We start from the raw sequence: 16538 nt of genomic DNA, 5'->3' as shown, positions 1-16538 counted from the left end.
GAAAATATGAAAATTTATCAATTTTATTATGTTTGGGTATTATGATCTTTTTTTTGCCAATTAATGTTATGGGAATGATTTTATATATATATATATATATATAGCTTTGATTTGTTCTACTCATATGACCAAAGCAATCTTAGAAACTTAATATGGATGAAACCTGTCATGAAGGCTTTTGTTCATGATAATATTTGCCAAAATAAAGCTAAATGCTAAACTCAGGGCTAATTTTTAAAATAATTTGACAATGTTTATAGGAAAGGTACTCCCTTATACAAACTAAGCCTCTTACATATTTTAAGAAATTCCTTCCTAAGTTTTATTTATCCAAGGTCACAAAGAGGAACAGAAATTTAATCTAACATCTCAGTTTCCGAATCTAGTATAATGCCAACAACTTTTTATTGTGACACCAAAGCAGCAAAAATTTAAAGAACTAACTTTCTTCTCACAAACTCCCCTTAGGTACTGGATTTCACTGGACCCTGGACAAAAAATATAGATTAAGTCACACAGTTATCACTCTGTTCTTTGCAGAACTTATCTATATAAATAAATGTCAATCATTTTAATACTGTTTACAATCTTTCATGAAAATTGCTAGCCTAGTAATTGGTTAAGAAATAGTTCGTATTCTAGGTTTTAAGTTTCGCAACCAAATAATGGCTTATAGTTTTGTTTCCTTCACATATCTCCCTTATCATTACTTATCTCTTATTTCAGCTTCACCAGATCCTATATAAATTAGGTATGGTGAGGAAGTAGATGCCCTCTTCCCTGGTTCCACTTTCTCCTGAGTCAATCTTACCTCATCCAACTTTGGAGAACCCATACTTTAGAGGGGTCTGCAGATTTTCCAGTGGCTTTTGCCTCAGTACTTATCACCATCTCCTGTGGTGCTGACTCTGAGAAATAGCAGGAAGTGACAAACTTGAAAGAAACTTTAAAATACATCTGAAAGAAACCTCTCTCTTTTTCTGCCTGTCCTCTTCACTGAAGAAGAAAGGGAGACTGGACTAGGTGTAAGATCCCAGGACCATATCTAGATAGTTTAATATACATAGTTTTGTCATAAGCATTTGAAATGCAAGCATTCTTACTGTAAAACAAATTGCTGTTAGGCAATTTTGCTGTAAAAGGAAAAAGAACCAATTGGTTGACAGTTTTTATTTCATTTCTCTCATAATCAATCAATTTCATGTATTTATGCTAGTTGTTGGCTTTATTTCATTTCTCCAGTGACAAAATAAGAAACCAATGCTTTGCAAATTGATGTGTTATCTTTCCCAAGTTCAGTAATGTATGATCTGGCTTTACACTCTATTTCTTTCTTTTAAATATGATTTTTATTTTGATCATAGTGGCTTACATATTGTTGACAATAATATTTTAGGTACATATCAACATAATATCAGGGGGATTCCCATCACCAAATTATCTTCCCTACACCTCCGTTCCCATCCTACCTCCTATATCCTCCTCCCTCACCCCCAGGGCTGCTAGAATACATGGTCCCCTTTGAGCCTAGTTTACTACTTAGTAGTCCTACACCTGTTTTGGTCTTGGTACCCTCCCTTGTTTCCTCCTCTAACTGGAAGGCAGTACTAGATAGTTCCAGTTATGTGGTTTTGTTTGAAGAAGAGAAAAGTGACAAACTGGGGTAAAAATCAAATACATCAAAAATGGTCAGAGTCCTTCTAGAGGCTCTCATCATCGGTTTGAGAGGGGAAAAAGACGGTGAAACACCTCAACAGTACAAAAAGAAGTGTCAAATAAAATATCCAGTGAGCACTCCAACAATAAAGATAAGTACCACATAAAAGCCATGGTCTTGAGATAAAAAACATGTCATAGCACCTAAAGAAAAAGAAAAGAAGAAAATAAATAAATAAATATAAATGGAGACAACAACTTTAGTAACCATACCAAAACAAAGAAGTCGACAAAACCTAGATAGATATAAAAAAATTGTTTTGTGCTTTTTCTTTTTTCTTTTCCCCTCCTGCACAGGTACAATAAATATTGGGGTCATTCGAAAAGGAATTCCCTGGTCTAAGAGATACACTCTATTTCTTAATAGTATAATACTATGAACAAATGAAGACTTGGATGACAAATTTCTAGATAATATCTATGAAAGAAAATTAGTTATTTGATAGTATTATGCCATAAATCCATGCACATTCTCAAATATATTTGAATATTTTGTATTATTCTTTTAATTATTTTTTTCATTTCAGGATGCCTTTTTCTCTGTCCTTTCTATTAAAGCAATGTTGCAATGTAACATATTAAAAATCAACCATGTATATACCACATTAAGCTCATCACTTAAAGTCTTAGTCCATCCTTTCCCACACAATTGTGATGTTCCTCTTTTTTCTCTTTAATTTTTGTTGCACAAGAAAAAATGCATATATTTCACAAATCTACATGCATACATGAAAAACAGCTGTTCTTAATTATTAATTTGTACATTTCACTGTGCTTATTTGAATATAATTGACTCAATTGATTTGTTGATTTGTCAATGGAGAAGTAAGAAGCAATTAGTTCTTTCTCTTTATAACAAAATTGCCTTTTGACCACATAGCTAAGCAGTTAAAATATTTTCTAGTGAAAATGAATATAGCAAGACTACTTTCTTTGAAAATACTGACCACACCAAGATTCATAAATTGGTGAATGAGAAGGAAATAAATACAAGAAATATTACAAACTTCAGACAAATTTTATAGATATAAAATAAATAGCAAATACCATATAGGCTGGAGAAAGACTACAGCGGTTAACATGCTTGCCTGCTCACAGCTAACTCACTTTCAGTGCCTGGCTCCATATATGTTCCCTAAATCCCACCAGGCATAATATCTGAGCACAGCATCAGATGATAGCCCTGAACACTGCCAAGTGTGGCCCAAAAAACTAAACAAAATAAACAAATTTAGAGCAGAATTTTTGACCTGACTATGTGAATGATAATACCTCTTATTTTCGTACAAGATTATGTAACCATATTTCAGATCAAGGAAATTCTAGCTTTGTTTATTTCTGGACATGAGAGGCTAAACAGGCCTATTGTCATGAGAACTTTATATTTGTCTAAAAGAAGTCTGTTTACTGTTTTGTGTAGGTATAGGTATCAGAGGCAAACATTTCTTTAAACCAACAATTTTTGTCACCCCTGTTGACTTGGAGATCCTCTAGAGACTACTTAAATAGGGTTGCAGTTCATTCTGTGATATTTCTCAGGTATTGTATGAGGCCTGACTGATGTGGTGCTGGCATGTAGAAAGAGAAGCCATCTATTTGTCCTGGGATTAGGACTTGTTCATTTAGTGAGCATGTGCCCTGGGCTATAATCTTCACAAATGCTTCTCAAAAAATTATTTCCTCCTGAAGTGGAACAGGAAAGCTAGAGGGTTTTGTAGTAAAGTATTTCCTTCCCTTAATTAGTTAGCTCTGGTAAATTATTTCTCTTGGTGGCAGGTTTTCATAACAAATGGAATGTTCAATCTCCAATGGAGGCAAGAAAAGTCCCCTCAAAAAATCATCCAGAAAACTGGATGATGATACACAAAAAATATAATAAAAGTTATTCAGAACCTCACACCATATGCAAAACTAATTAAAATTAATTTTTAATTTTTATTAAACACTCAGATGTAAAATGTGAAACTATAAAATACAGAGAAGAAAAACTTTGATAAGAACACTACAATATTGGCTTCTCCTAAACATATTTATACAATGTCTTTGAGAAGTCTTTCTTAAAGTGCAATAACCAAAAATTTTAGTCAATATAGACAACTGGAGTTATTTCAAATTTAAAAGATTTTTTTTGGGCCCAAGTGATAGTATAGTGGGTAAGGTGCTTGCCTTGCATCCAGCTAACCCAGATTTCATTTCCAGCATCCTATATGGTAACCCAAGTCCATGAGAGGTTATCCCTGAATGCAGGCCAGGAGTGAGCCCTGAGCACCACTGGATGTGGCTCAAAAGCAAAAAAAAACAAAACAAAAACTGAAAGAATTCACCAGTAAGATAAAAAAGCATCCTTCTCAAAGGAAGAAAACATTGCCCAAAGAAACTAATATCCAGCATAAATATAGATCTCATAAAACTTAATAACAACAAAACAGTACTATCCAAAAAAATGGAGCCGAAGTGATAGTAAAGTAGGTAGGGTGCTTGCTTTGTCTGATCTTGATCTGGGCTTGAATCCCAGCATTCCATATGGCCCCCAAGCACAGCCAGAAATAATTCCAAAATTCAGAGCCAGGAGCAACCCCTAGGAATTGCCTAGTGTAACTCCAAAACAAAACAAAACAAAAAATAAATGGACAGAAGAATATGGAGATAAAAGATCCCTCATATGTTTGTTGGAGGTACATAAATGGGTCCAGCCTCTTTAGAAATGAGTATGAAGGCTCCTCAAGATGCTAAAAATATATTTACGGGCCCGGAGAGATAGCACAGCGGCGTTTGCCTTGCAAGTAGCCGATCCAAGACCAAAGGTGGTTGGTTCGAATCCCCAGTGTCCCCTATGGTCTCCCGTGCCTGCCAGGAGCTATTTCTGAGCAGACAGCCAGGAGTAACCCCTGAGCAACTCCAGGTGTGGCCCCAAAAAAAAACAAAAAAAAAAAAAAGAAAGAAAATATATTTACTATTAGAGCCAGCAATCCCACTACTTTCTATTTTAATAATATAAAAGCACTAACTTGAAAAGATACATGCATTCCTGTATTTATTACATTGGTTTCTACAATAACCAAAATATAGAAACTACCCAAATACCCAAATGGCAGAGGAATAGATAAGATGTGGTATATATTCACAATGAAACACTTCTTGGCCATAAAGAAGGATAAAACCCCACCAGTTGTGACAAAATGGAGGAAATGGGAGGGTGACAAAATAAGTCAGAAAAAGACAAATACTAGATCTCATACATAAGTGAAATATAAAGAAACAAAGCAAGAAAATGGACAAAATTAAACTAAAACCCTTAGATTAGGACCACAGAACTGACAACACCAGAAAGGATGGAAAGAAGGGCCAATAGGTGTGGAAGAGAACTGTAGATGGATTTTAGCACTTTTGAAATGGTGTGTAAAAGCACTTCTAAAATATACAATGAGGGGGTGAGAGAAATAGCATGAAGCGTTTGCTTTGTATGCAGGAGGACAGTGGTTCAAATCCTGGCATCCCATATGCCCCCCCCCCCCCCGAGCCTGCCAGGAGCAATTTCTGAGCATAGAGCCAGGAGTAATCCCTGAGAGCTGCCAGGTATGACCCAAAAAAAAAAAAAAAAAAAAAAAAAAACTGTTTTCCCCATCCCACCACACATCACATGACATTTTTCTCCAATCTCTATTCTGAAAAATTGGTTGGAAAAAGTCTAGAGAAAAAATATATATCAGAAAAATCTGTAAGACTCCCAAGATTGGGAGCCCCCAAAGTTTTTTTTTAATTTTATTTACTTTATTTTTTAATTTAATCTAATTTATTTTTATCTTTTTAATTTTATGTACTTTATTTAAATAACATGCATCACATAGCTGACCATAACACATTTGTTGTCAGATAAGTGAGAGTAAAATTATTTAAAAGAATAGAAAAAAAAAGAGAAGAAAGGAAAAAAATACAGTAACAAGAAAATTTGTAAAATTATTGTATCTCCAATGAGGCCATTAAGTCATTGGCAGTACGTTCAGTAAGTGCTTGTTGCTTAGCTGACCAATTCTGTTACTCTATTTGTTTTCCTAACATTGATTGACCTCAGCTACATATTAGCATCTAAATTGGTGTGTTCCTATGGCAATGGCAGCATCAAACAAACGAAGTCTTTGCATGGCAGTGAAGGCAGCCTTGTGGTCTGGGATTTCAAAGCACTATTACTGATGCTGCAGCTTTTGTGGGATGTGTTCTTGACTGCCAATTCTCCCACAAATATGAGAAGGTGGGGGAGAGGGTACCCATACTCACTCTGAAAAATTCCTGTATTCTCAGCTTAAATACCAATATACCTGGAGTTTAGCTATATTTGCTGTCTGCAGAGAATCATAGAGAAGTGGTGAAGCAGGGCTAAAGGCAAAGCAGATTATGGGTGATGGAAACAGTAGGCCTGCCTTTGGCCAGGAGCTTGACCTGCCCTCTCCTCCCAAGATTGCCAGCTTTCAGATGCATGGCCGGTGTATCCATGACTTTTCAAAGCTTGGTTTTACATGTCTTTCAAATCAGGGTGAATCTATGGAGCTGGCCAAACGCAGACATGGTAACTGTGTTTGTTGGGAGCTACAAAGATGTTTAATTGAAACTTGTCTACACTGAGCATCCAATTCATTTAATTAAATTATAATTTGAGTTTTCTGCCCAAGTACTGACCACAGCAATAAGCAATGATTCTTGATACTCACTCATCTCTCCAATTTTCAAAATAAGATCTGAACTCATGGCCTCAATTCTGTTGGGTTTGAGAACAATTATTGCATTTCCATCTTTGAGGGTGAGCATGATGAGTCCCAAGATCTTTATAGGTCACAAAGAAAATAGTTCCTAATTCACTCAGCAAACTTTTTAATTTTATAAATAAAACCTAAGAAGTAAGACCATAAGTTTCATTCCCTTTGATATCAATAAGATACCTATAGTCTCCCAGGGGAAGATAAAGGCAAGAGAACTGGTTGAACAAATGATCTTACCTAATAGGCAAAACATTGGGCCACTGGTTCTGTCTCCATCATTCCAGAGGACAAAGCAGGAATCAAACAAGCAAATTTAAACAGTAAGACATGCTGTGTAGTCTATCCAACCCCTGTATTATTTTAGTTAATAGTATCTCTATGAATTTGGCAGGAAAAGGCAATAAAAGAGTACCCTGGGATCCTAATCTCTTTCAAAAAAACTTTAAATATTTCTGATAAGAAACTACATTGGCAGATATATTCTCTAGTGCAAGTTAACATGCTGTCAAGAACTAAAATAAAAAAACATGGTTTGAGAAATTCTCATATTAAATAATGTCTCTCTGTAGGCAAGAAGCATTTCAGACACAGATTTTTTTTATAATGATAACAGCCACTCTACCATCAGCACAAAAACAATTATAGTACAACATGGCCAGTATTCTTGTTTCTAAAATATAAAAATAAAGATTGACAGAACTAAAATCTCAGGGTAATTAACTTGAATGGTAGGTCCATAGGTGGGTTTAAATGTGAGAAAAGTAGAAACATTATCAGACAATTTTCTAAAGTACTTTTACAACTTTACTTTTCAAAGTGTTTTACAATACTAGCTTTCAATCTTTTTCTAATTTTACAATTAGCGGTTTTACAATATTTGTTTGTATAACTCCTTTTTATGTGTGAAGTTGTAATTATTGCTGCTTTTTTTAATGATCATGTCTTATAAGAAAAAAAAATCCAACCCCATCCAAAAAAGGGAAGAAGAGATAAAAAAATAACTCCTTCAAATAAGAAATAAAAATGGCTAAAAGGCATATAAAAAATACTCTATCACTAATTATCATAAAGATGCAAATGATAATTACATTGAGCATCACCTCACACCAAATACTCTGGAAAACAAAAAGAAAAACAACCAGTGTTGAAATGGATTTAGGGAAGAAAGGGGACTCTCATCCACTGCTAGTAGGAATGTCTATTTGTCTAGCTTTTCTGTAAAATAAAATATGAATAGTCCTTTTAAAACTACTACAAATTGAACTATCATTTTTACAGAAATTCCAGTTCTTGGAATATAGCCAAGGGCCCAAAAACAAAATGGAGAATGATATTTGAATCCCTTTATTCCCTACAGCATTATCCACAATAAGTAAAGTCTGGCAACAACTCAAGTATCCAAGGAGAGAATGGATTTAAAAAAAACATATATGCTCAATGAAAGATTACTCAGACCATACAAAAAGGCAAAATCATGCAATAGAGGAAAAGAGACTTACACAAAATTTTTTCTCAGACTATAGTTATAGCACAGTGGTAGGGCATTTGCCTTGCATGCAGCCACCCAGGAAAGACCCAGATTCAATTTCTGGCATCCCTTATAGTCCCCCTGCCAGGAGAGATTCTGAGTGCAGAGCCAGGAGTAACCCCTGAGCACCACCAGGTGTGGCCCCAAAACCAAACATACAAAAGTTTTTTTCTCTCATATGCAAGATAAAAAGATACAGTGATAGAATAGTGAATGCTCAAAGGCAATGGGACACAAAGAACATGTGATATTAAGTGATATTAAATACAAAACTTGCCACTTAAGGAGGCTGGAAGATAGGACTAGGAAGGAGCAGTGATCATGATGAAGGGAAGTTTTAAGCAGGAAAAAGTGTGATGCTGGAAAAAGTTGTAAAGTGTTATGAAACCTTATCAGCAATGGTACTCTGAAGCTCAGGAATATTGTATGCCTGAAACCCAATCATGAATACTTTGCAATTTCAAGGTAACTAATTTTTATAGTAACCTAAATATGTAATAGAATTAAAATGATCATGCCCTCACTTGGAAAATATGGGCTGAAACACAAGATGATGTTTCAGTTCTAAATTCCAGGTTTGAGAAGTTCTACCATATCTAGCAGGTCTATGAGTTCACTGTAGTGAAAAGGTATTTTCCTCTTAAAATTAAACAAGGATAAAGATTAGGCTGGTTCACTACCTTAGTGAACTGGTTTCCAGAAGGAACTGTTTCATTTTTAATTTTGTAGGGGAGCCTCCTAAGTGGTGTTCAGAGGGTTCTAGGGTCACTCCTAGGCAATGGTTCAGTGCAATGCCCCAAGGTTGCAGTACTGCAGCAGAAAAAATACTGATGTCTCATTCTAGGATACTTGGGATACCTCTAGTTATGCCCAGAAGCCACATTATGCCTAAAATCAGGAGCATTCAAGGCATGATCCCTAAACTATGTCTTAGTTTTCTGACCTGTCTGATTTAGGATTTGGGAAAAAGTGTGTGTGTGTTCGTGAGAGAGAGGAGAGAGAGAGAGAGAGAGAGAGAGAGAGAGAGAGAGAGAGAGAGAGAGAGAGAGAGAGAGAGAGAGAGAGAGAGAGGATCAGGTGGGGTGCTGTGGATTGAACCTGCTAGGCCACATGCAAGACAAGTGCCCTACATCCTGTACTATTTATTGTTCCTGTCCCCGTGTTTTCTTTTGCTTTATGGTGAGAGTCATGACTCTGGGTCTTAGTGACCAGAAGCAAATCTAGTTAACTAATGCCGAAGTGGTGACAATATTTTAGTACAATTCATGAAACATAAAGATTCTGGAAAACCTGACTTTGAGACGTACTAGGGGATGTGGGAAATATATTTCACAAGTTCACAGTAATACCTTTACCAAGACCTCAGAATTTCTGTATTTTAAATTCTGTACAGTCTGAAAAGTAAATTTGATGATCCCTATTTAAACCAGTGGGACATTCCTGGACCAATTAGCTATAGCTTCTTACTTTAAAAAATAAAAGAAGAAGAAGAAGAAGAATTTTACTTTCAGGGTCTCAGTGCAAAGCTCTTCTCAAAGAATCCGGAAACAGTTTATCAAGCACTAGGGATACTCATTTTTCCACAAAGGGAAAGAAAAAAAATCACAGTTCCACCCTATTGACTCTGCTGAATCAAGGTTCTCATTTAAGCTAAGTTTTATGTTACAATATTTTCTCTCCACAAAGGAAACTACTGTAACAGCACTGACATTTATGTCACAAGAACACCATTGAAATATGAGTGGGGACTCCTTCCAAACACATAAAATCTTGATGGAACTAATCTATAAAATAAAAACTTCCCTCCAAAGGTTGATATTAAAATTTTTATGTGTGAATATTTTCAGATATTTTATTTTATTTGCATGCATAAGATTTTGATGTAAAATTTTGACTAGTCTTTATGCTAATAACTGCAATTACATTGACTCTCATAAGCTATACGATCAAGTGGGCAAAAGAAAGTTTATTTTTCTATAACTAAATTATTTTCTTTCTTGAGTTTTCATTCCACGAATGGCAAAAAAGAGCACTAGCCAAGCAGAAGTTTCTTTACCAATTCACAATGTTTTTTCCATGCATTTCACTTCTCTAAGACTGCATATAATATACAGAGGATCTATGCCAATCTGGCACTGAATGGGTGATCAAAAGGAATCAGAATCCTATTATCATCAGATAATGCCAGTATTTCCTTCTGGCCCTCAGTATAACTATGGGACATCTATAGGTCCATAGTTCTATGGCCAGAGAGTTCCTTCTGGTCTGCAATCCAAACTTTTTAGAAATTCCTATATGTGACTCTTGTCCTAAATTCTCAACTCAAAAATTCAATAGTCCACTCTTCCTGTTTCTATGTCCATCTTAGAAACAAGGCGAAGTTTTAAGAATTTGCTCTTTTATTCTACTATGGGGCAAAATATGAACCTAATCCCTCTCTCTAGGAGATGACAAAGTAGAGTTGCAATGCACTTCCATATTCTAATTTATGAGTCCTTTAGTGCCTCTGATCCACCCCAAATCATGGCCCTTCTTGTCTGCTCTTCTCCAGACTTTGGTAATTTTAGTCTAGGAAGGTGCACTAACAGCCCAACAAGATCTGTTTGATAACTCTCAAGTGTCTCTAGTTTGTTTTATATCTTATACTCTTTCACTTCAGGGTTCTAATATTTTTGGTAGTAGGGGAGCATTAAGCCACATCCAGCTCTGGCTTAGTGGCCACTTCTAGCATGTGCTCAGGAGTAACCCTTTGATGGAGGACCATATGCAGTAATAGGATTGATCCCTGGTCAGCTGTTAGGAAAGCAAATGCTTTAACTCTTGTACTCTCTCTCCAGCTGCAAAGAATTCTGATTTTTTTGTTTTGTTTTGTTTTTGGGCCACACCTGGCAGCATTTAGGGGTTATTCCTGGCTCTGAGTCAGAAATCACTCCTGGCATGCTCAGGGGACCAAATGGGATGCCAGGGATTGCACCCAGGTCCGTCCCGGGTTGGCAGTGTACAAGGCAAATGCCCTACTGCTGTGCTACTGCTCCAGCCTCAGGAGTATTAATTTTTAAAACTGACTTTCCTATAACTCAACTCTGCTCTGCTCTATTCTGCTTTGTTTTGCTTTGCTTTGCTCAGAGGCATGGTGGTTGGGGGTCACTGTTAGTGGTACTTGAGGGAGCCATGCAGTGCTGGCTTCAAACAAGCAAAACAAGCCAACTAGCCCTGTGAGCTCTCTCCTTGGACCTCAACCATATGCTTATCTTCTACTAATATACCTACATGAAGAATGTCAAATGTGATTGAAAATGGGAAAGTGACACCGACCTTAGTGTTAATCAGGCCCTTCAATTGTTAGCCCTTGCATCTCTGTTACTGAACCATACATTGAGAACTTGAGAGACACCACGCCTGCTGACTGATGGGGTGCATGGTGTGTACAATGGGTAAGAACAAAAGGCATTAATTTAGGGAATTATCTTAGTTCATCAAAATAAAAAAGTTGTAACCATTTAATCATTTTTGGCATCCTATTTTTTAAAATGTTATTCTTTATTTATTGGGGTTTGGGGAACACACCAAGATGTGCTCAGAGCTTCTTCCCAGCTCTGTATCTGGAATTACTACCAGAGATGCTCAAGAGAGCATTACTTGAGGCTTAGGATCAAACCTGAGTCAGTCACATTCAAGGCAAGATCCTTACCCCCTATATATCTCTAGCATTTCATTCCAATATACAAATGGTATTTAAAAAGTAAAATATTTTTAATTAGCATACTTAAGTAAAATATGACATTTGTTAATCATATATTAATGAATAGCAAACCTATTAAAAAACTTGTATCAATTTTTATTGGGGGCTTAATCCATACTAATTGTGAAGATCTTTTGTGAAAATTATGAATGATGCTAGTTACAGCATTTCTTTTTGAAAACTAAATGTTTAGGGGCCAGAGCAAATAGCACAATGGGTAAGGCTTGTACGTGGCCAGCCCAAGTTCAATCCCCAGCATCCTGTATGGTCCCCAAGCCTGTCAGGAGTAATTTCTGAGCACAGAACCAGGAGTAACCCCTGAACACCACCAGGTTTGAACCAAAAACAAAAGAAACAAACCAAAACCCTAAATGCTTAGGGCCAAAGAAATAGTTCAGAGGTTAAGGAGTTGCAATTAAGCCTTGTTTCATGTCTAGCACCACATATATATCTCTCTCTTTCTCTCTCTCTCTCTCTCTCTCTCTCTCTCTCTCTCTCTCTCTCTCTCTCTCTCTCTCTCTCTCTCTCTCTCACACACACACACACACACACACACACACACACACACACACACACATACACACACATGAGCAACCCCTGACCACAGAGCCAGATATAAAAAAAACAAAATCAAACCTGGGGCTGGAGCAGTGGTGCAGCGGTTGGGCATTTGCTTTGCACATGGCTGACCTGGGATGGACCTCGGTTCAATTCCCCCATGACCCGTATGGTCCCCCAAGCCAGGGGCGATTTCTGAGTGCATCACCAAGAGTGACCCCCGAGTGTTGCCAGGGTGGCCCAAAAACAAAAACAAAAAAAAAAACCAAAACAAAACAAAACAAAACAAAACACCCTGAACTCCACAGTTTGTGGTCCCAAAAATAAAAGTGAAAATAAATGTCTTGAGCAAGTAGAGAGATGACAGTATGGATAGAATAAAGTAGATGCTGATGGAGGAATATTGGTATAGTGCAGAGCACAGAAGCATAAATTTTGTTTGTAAATAAAGAAGAGTGAAATTATGCATTTAAAATATACAGACTTATAACTAACATCACTAAAATTAATTTGTCTTTTTTCCCTATATTTTTATCATTAGACCCTTTTTACCCATTTCTGTCAGCATCCCTCCCCCACCTCTGGTAAACCATTTCTTAAATATTCCACTGAAACAACTCTAGCCAGTGGAATTTTAAAGTCTCAATTTGAATTAGCCAAGTCGCTCTGCAAAGATTTCATGGGAACTACCAAGAACCATCTTGGCTCTTTTCATTGAAGGAAGAGTTGCTATGTTTTCCTGGGAACAAAATATCCTGATCTATCTTAGACCAGGTCTATGCAGGATGCCAGGGATTTAATTACAGCTCAGGAAACCATAGGAAGTGCTGAGGATTGAACACAAGTCAACCAAGCATCAAACCTGGGTCAGTTGAATGCAAGGCAAGCACCCTTCCGGTGTACAATCACTCTGGCTTACTAATTCTTTTTCTTTGTTTGTGTATGTGTTTGTTTGGGTGGGGGCACACCCAGTGGCGCTCAGCTGTTACTCCTTGCTTTGAGGGCAGGAATCACACATGGCTGTGCTCAAAGAACTATATGGGAAGCCAAGGATTGAACCCAGGTTTGCTGTGTGCAAGGTAAAATGCCCTAACTACTGTACTATCTCTGTGGCTCCTGTTTCACTAAATCTTATTCTTTTTCTTATTCATATTCTTTTTTTCTTTTTTTAAATTTATTTTTAAAAAATACATCACATAGTTGACACAATTGATCATAATACATTTGTTTCAAAAAGAACAAAGGCAAAGTTATTTTAAAAAATAGAGAGAAAAACTAAAGAGATGGAAGAGAAAGGAAAGAAGAAAAAGTTCAGTTGCAAGTATTTTTTTGAAAATTATTGTTACTCACATTCTTATTCTTTTAAAAGTATACAAAGAAGGGTCTGAGTAATAGGACAGTTGGTAGGTCATTGGCCTGCAAGCAGCAAATTCAGGTTCAATCCCAGCATCCTATATGCACAGCCATGAGTAAGTCCTGAGCCCTTAGCATCACCAGGCATGACCCAAAAGCAAGCAAGCAAGCAAACAAACAAACAAAAAGTATATGGAGATATAATGGCCTTTTCTCTGAGGATTAATTATAAATAATGTAACCAAACTAGACATGTATTATTTGCTGGAATCTTAGCATTTCAAAGGTAAAGAACTTTCAATGTTAAGGTAATTAATAATACAATTTCAAAGTATTATTTTGTACATATTTCTAATAAATAAGCTAATTTAAGAGGGTTATTGTGGCTGATCAAATAATTAATCATAATTTCCAAGTAATTTTCCATATTTTATTTATTTAGATTTAAATTTAATTTTAATCATATATGTAAATTTGAGAGGTTTTCAAGTACTGAGGATTAAGGCAATTACTTGGATAAATAATAGGGTATTTCCTGAATTTGTAAATTGTCTTTAAAATTGCTAATAGATTAATGAATTCTAGTTGCATACTTAAAATCAAAACACAGAAGATTCCAATTATTTTAACATGGTCTTTATTTCCAATTATATTTATGTTAGAATATATTAATTATTAATTAATGTCTAACTGCATTAATGTTTGTTTATTAATTAATATGATTAATTATATGTTAGAATACATATTTATATTTTGTCCTTAATTCAACAATTAAGAGGTTTCTAAAATTTTTGAGAGGGGATAACACCTACCTATGCTCAAGAGTTACACCTGGCTCTCAGTTCACTTCTAGTTGGACTTTGGGGACTATATGGAATACCAGAAATTGAACTTAGGTTGGCATATACAAAGCAAATGCCCTACCCACTATACCACCTCTATGACCCAAGATGCTAGCATATAATAAAAACTTTTGTTTTATATGTGCAATCTCCCACATAGGATAAAGCTGACATGATTTAAAAAATCGATATGCCCAATTCATTTTATTTTGAAATCACAGTACAAAAATGTTATAGACAACTGTTATAAATGCTGTGTAAAAGGGGAAGCATGCATGACTTTGTGTGTGGGGGGGGTGTGGGTGTGTATGGTTCCCATCTTGATAAAATTTAGTAGGGTAAATACAAGCAAAAGGAAGTTACAAGAATAAAAGGCATAGAAGTTCCCTCTCAGCTTGTATTTGCCAATCTGAAAAGAAGTTTTGCAAATAGGTCACTCATTAAAGTTTATGTGAGTAAATGCAGAAAGGCTGATTCCTAAGAGAACAAATTTTATAGTGTTCTGGGTGGGCATAAGCACAAAGCAAAAAGCAAGATTTACATAAGTTCTTACTTTCCAAATTGCTCATCTAGTCTCTCAGTAAGTATTGAAATATTCCTCATGTAAAGAAACATACAAAATCATTTTTCTCTGATGAATAGAAAGATAACAAACTTGGTTAGACAGTTAAACAATTTACTTCTTTCTCTAAACCTTTTTATAGATACATGAACAGCGAAGCATGCCAGATTTGGGCATGGGGATGATAGAAAATAAGTTACTTAAGGTATGAGCATTATTTGTAATCTAATTGTAAAATATCATCTCTTCCAGAACCAGAGAATATAGGGATTAAGGCATTTGCTGTGTATGTACACTACCCCAGTTTAATCCCTGACACTAAAATATGGTTCCTATGAGCACCACCAGGAGTAATCCCTGAGCAAAGAGCCAGGAGTGAACCCTGAGGAGTTTTGGGCAGGGTATGGCCTCAAAACAAAATGATGTCATCTCTTCTATTATTTTATTTTTTAATTCACTTTTAAATATGTAGAGTGATTATTAACAATATACAGTAAAAGATGGAAGTTTACAGGCTTTTCTTAAAGTGTTTAATTTTTACTGACATGAACAACTGAATAGGTAAAATAGATATTTACGGTAAAATAAACTACTCTAGAAAAAAAAAAGCTAAAAGAATAAAAACCTACTCCCAAGAAGTTTGTAGTTTAATTTTCCCATTTTTGGGGGGTGGGTTGGTTTTTGTGTCCCACCTTGCAGCGCTCAGGGGTTACTCCTGGCTCTACACTCAGAAATTGCTCCTGGCAGGCTCGGGGGACCATATGGGATGCCTGGATTTGGACCACCAACCTTCTGCATGCAAGGCTAATGCCTTACTTGCATGCTATCTCTCTAGCCCCCTAATTTTCCAATTCTAAACAAAAATAACTATACATTTCTAGGAAAAAGTAATAGGCTTTATTAGTCATCTGAACGAAGTCTTACAATTTAAGGCAATTACTTCATGATACTAATTTTGCTTCCCTCATCCCATTCTCCTTCTAAGTTCTCTCAGCATAAGGGTTCTATCTTTTATATAGTCCACACAGTATTCAATTTAGGCATAATAAACTTATTGATATCTATATGATAATTTTATTGAGGTGTGCATCGTGTGGTATTATTTTTTTTAATATGGAATGCTTCACGAATTTGCATGTCATCCTTGCGCAGGGGCCATGCTAATCTTCTCTGTATCGTTCCAATTTTAGTATATGTGCTGCCGAAGCGAGCACTTGTGGTATTGTTTTAACTTTAGCTATGGAACTTAATTTTTCGAAAATTGGATATATTGTAGAATGATTGCAGCAAAGTCTAATATTCCTCTGATACATACCTAAAAATTCCTGACATTTCCCCCTAATTTATATTTTAGTAAATGCACAATCAATATATTTGTAACAAGGAAAATTTCTTGAATGAAACTTAGCCATTTTATATTTTATATTGACTCAGCTAAGACTCCATGCCCCGTGTAAACCTTTTGAGTTATCTAACATTCTCC

At 35.9% G+C, this 16538-nt stretch overlaps 1 non-coding gene across 1 annotated transcript; it reads right to left on the bottom strand.

Moving 5' to 3' along the window:
* Positions 1 to 16162: 16162 nt before the first annotated feature.
* LOC126016932 (U6 spliceosomal RNA) lies at positions 16163 to 16269 on the bottom strand. Its single transcript, XR_007498614.1, has one exon. It is a non-coding gene; the product is annotated as a U6 spliceosomal RNA (small nuclear RNA).
* Positions 16270 to 16538: the final 269 nt, after the last annotated feature.

This window comes from Suncus etruscus, chromosome 8 (genome assembly GCF_024139225.1).
Source record: "Suncus etruscus isolate mSunEtr1 chromosome 8, mSunEtr1.pri.cur, whole genome shotgun sequence".
Taxonomy (NCBI): domain Eukaryota; kingdom Metazoa; phylum Chordata; class Mammalia; order Eulipotyphla; family Soricidae; genus Suncus; species Suncus etruscus.
The sequence above is the reverse complement of the archived record's forward strand: the minus strand, read 5'-3'. Positions and strand labels throughout refer to the sequence as shown.